This window comes from Cibotium barometz, chromosome 28 (genome assembly GCF_041138505.1).
Source record: "Cibotium barometz isolate CiBa-2024 chromosome 28, ASM4113850v1, whole genome shotgun sequence".
NCBI classification, from domain to species: domain Eukaryota; kingdom Viridiplantae; phylum Streptophyta; class Polypodiopsida; order Cyatheales; family Cibotiaceae; genus Cibotium; species Cibotium barometz.
In genome coordinates, this window is record NC_141073.1 from 17,580,338 (window position 1) to 17,584,259 (window position 3,922).

Consider the following 3,922-nt stretch of genomic DNA (forward strand, 5'->3'; position numbering starts at 1 on the left):
AGATTGGCTGGAACCCAAGATGGTAAAGGAAGTCAGAGGATTCCTACGATTATCCAGATGTGGTATAGAATCTTTATACCTAGGTGTGCTTAGATAGCATCCCCTTTAACTAACCTTCTCAAGAAGAGTACCCTATTTCAGTGGACTACTATGTGTCAGAGTGCCTTTGATAAGCTGAAGATAGCCTCAGTAACCACCCCTGTCCTTAAAATGCCAGATTTTACCAAACCTTTTAAGGTAGTTACTGATGCCGGTGGTTTTGCCTTAGGCAGTGCTCTTATGCAAGAAGGTCATGCAATGGCCTATGAATCCAGAAAACTCAGAATACATGAGAGAAATTATGTCATCCTGAAAGGCCTTCCAAGCACACCAAATCTGCAACAAATCCGGGATCAAGCATGCAAAGTATATGCATTGGGCTCAGCCCATAGCCATGAAAACTGCAGAAAGCTCTCAATAACACACACATTCTCTCTCTCTCTAAGAAGCTACAGCCATGCACACACAAAGAAAAGCTACCTAGTGTAGAGCACACAGAAAATAGACAAGACAATCATCCTCACCATCTTCTTCTTCTTCCTCCATAGCTAGGAAATATTCAAGAACAAGGAAGAGACAAGAGAGAGGCAAGAGTTGTGCTCAAACCAAGAGAGAAAGAAATGAATGTGCAAAAGAAAGATAAAGAGGGAAAGTTGTAACTAACTTCCAACCTCCCAACCTCCCAATCACACGACTCCTTTCTCTTTCTTTCTTTATTCCAAAAATTAAAAAGGGTACAACCTTAGGCTATCTTCTATTTGTGTGAATACATGGCTTTGGCTTTTACACATCATAGAGAGAGTTTCCATGCATTGGCTTTGAAATTGTGTGGACCCGCTATTTAGCCAAGCACATTTACATAGATGATAACAACAAGGATACAACTAGGCATAGATGCCTCAAAAACATGGACAAGATAATGACAATGTGATAAAAACCCCGCATCTTTTAGCCTTTTTGGTGACAAAATCGGAGGCTATCATTTCTCCCACACTTAGCTTGTGAGCTCCCGCGAACAACAAATTGATGAAATTTCTCCCTTTTCACATAATCACTCCTTCAAAAAAAACTCCTCAAACTTCATCACACCTCTTCAAACTCCACACTTACTCTCCTACACTTACTCCATACTCCACCAAACATAGAATGAGATGAAAAAATCATCAACACATCCCCCACAAAAAAACCCACAAACATCCTATGGAAATAATAATAACTCCTAACTTCAAACACCAAAATAATCCCCATCAAAAGATCATAGTGTCAACATCCTCCAACCTTCGTAATTGACCTGCTAACTGATGGCTGTGTGACGGCTTTCAAGGGCAAAGACTTTGGGTCATGTATCCAACTAGCATATTCTCCTTCTCCATAATTAGAGCTTCCAAATTGGAATAAAGTCTGCTAGGATGCGAATCAAATGGTCCCCCATCCTTGGATTCCTTTCCATCCACGACGATTTTCTCCCAGTCATCACCGCCCCGAGATCGAAACCGGTCGACGCCGCTTTTCCAGACTGCTGAAAAAGGATAAGTGTGAGAGCCGGCGCTGGGCTTATGAACACAACTGTACGTGGGATTATTGTAGGCGTTGCTGCAAGCACCAGGGCTACCAGGCTCATTAGGCGGCGGCGGCGGAGAGGCGCTTGTGCTTCTGGAGCCCAGGCCGCCGGGCTTCACATGAATATTATGATTCTTCTGCAAGGGCTTTGACATAGTAGTGGTATTGTGGAAAATCTGTACTGCAGCTTGTTGCAGGCATGCCCTTGCCCTGAGAGGAGAGCGACTCCTTCGAAACTCTCTCAATCTGTTGTCGCCTCTGGTCAAGCAAGGTTACAGGCGACGGTTAAGTAGGAGACTGCGGTGGGGCCTTCCAAGAAGCCCTCGTTCAGCCCCTCTGTCGCCAACCTGAAATCATTGTAGCTTTGGAAATCTTGCAGCCTTTCTCTGTATAATTGATCTTGGACGTGCTCTCTCAGAAACGCGTCTGTAAGAAGGAACGGTGGCGTCCAAAGTTCCCTGGCCTTTTCAAACCAACAGGGATACCAGTAACTGTCATCGGGCACGTCCCCATCTCCATTTTCTCTCTCTATCATGGACATTCCCTCTCCTTCTCTGATCAGCGACGTCTTACACTGAAATCTTATCCACTCTCTGCTGCACGCATCAAAACTCCTGCGCCTCTTTGCAGCTTTCATGTCCATCTTGCTCTTTTCTTTCCTTCAAGGCCACCTCCCTCCTCGGTCTTTGCACATTCTTTCTAGGCCAGTGCTCAGAAATTTGAAGCCGCTTCTTGCAAGTTCCATGGCTAGCCCCTCCCGGCGAACGCACCAAATGAAAGGCCTTCCAAGCACACCAAATCTGCAACAAATCCGGGCTCAAGCATGCAAAGTATATGCATTGGGCTCAGCCCATAGCCATGAAAACTGCAGAAAGCTCTCAATAACACACACATTCTCTCTCTCTCTAAGAAGCTACAGCCATGCACACACAAAGAAAAGCTACCTAGTGTAGAGCACACAGAAAATAGACAAGACAATCATCCTCACCATCTTCTTCTTCTTCCTCCATAGCTAGGAAATATTCAAGAACAAGGAAGAGACAAGAGAGAGGCAAGAGTTGTGCTCAAACCAAGAGAGAAAGAAATGAACGTGCAAAAGAAAGATAAAGAGGGAAAGTTGTAACTAACTTCCAACCTCCCAACCTCCCAATCACATGACTTCTTTCTCTTTCTTTCTTTATTCCAAAAATTAAAAAGGGTACAACCTTAGGCTATCTTCTATTTGTGTGAATACATGGCTTTGGCTTTTACACATCATAGAGAGAGTTTCCATGCATTGGCTTTGAAATTGTGCGGACCCGCTATTTAGCCAAGCACATTTACATAGATGATAACAACAAGGATACAACTAGGCATAGATGCCTCAAAAACATGGACAAGATAATGACAATGTGATAAAAGCCCCGCATCTTTTAGCCTTTTTGGTGACGAAATCGGAGGCTATCACATCCTCCATGACTTGGAGTTACTCTCAATAGTTTATGCGTTGAAGTTGGAGATATTATCTTTTGGGACAAAGGTTCACCTTGATGACAGATCATCAAAGTTTGAAGTGGATCTTTACCCAAAGGGATCTCAATATGCATCAAAGGAGATGGATACAGACCCTGTAGGAATTCGATTTTGAAATCAAGTATCGGCCAGGGAAAGCAAATGTGGTGGCAGATGCACTCAGCAGAAAAGCCTCCTTGCTTGCAATTACACTGGTGTCAAATCCATTGATCAGTGAAGCAAGGGAGGAGAGAATCATGCAGGACAAATTCTTTGCTCCTATTGCTACCCTTCTGATGCAGGAAATCAAGACTCCTGAGGAAATGAGTCGAGTTCTTGGGTACAAATTGGATGAAGGATGCATGTATTATAATAATCAGCTATGCATTCCCAATGATGAGGGAATAAAGGGAAGGATCTGAGAGAAGCCCATGATATCCTGATAGCTGGACATCCAGGGTATATAAAAACCTATATGTCTGTGAAGAAAAGCATCTTCTTGCCAGGACTAAAAAAGGATGTACTTGATCATGTGCGCGGAAATGCTTAATGTGTCAGAGAGTCAAGGCAGAGAGAGTCAAGATGCCTGGAAAACTGTACCCCCTAGACATTTCACAAATAAAGTGGGAATGTATCAGTATGGATTTTATCGCTGGACTACCTTCAGTGCAATCAAGTTACAATTCCATTTTTGTGATAGTTGACAGACTAACCAAAGTTGCCCATCTGATTTCAGTGAAAGAAACATACACAGTAGTGGATGCTACCAAAGTTTTCCTTTAAGAGATCTTCAGATTGCATGGCTTACCCTGGAGGATAGTAAGTGACAGAG

At 43.4% G+C, this 3,922-nt stretch overlaps 1 pseudogene; it reads right to left on the minus strand.

Moving 5' to 3' along the window:
• Positions 1-399: 399 nt before the first annotated feature.
• LOC147622601 (uncharacterized) lies at positions 400-3,039 on the minus strand (annotated as a pseudogene).
• Between the last annotated feature and the right edge of the window lie 883 nt (positions 3,040-3,922).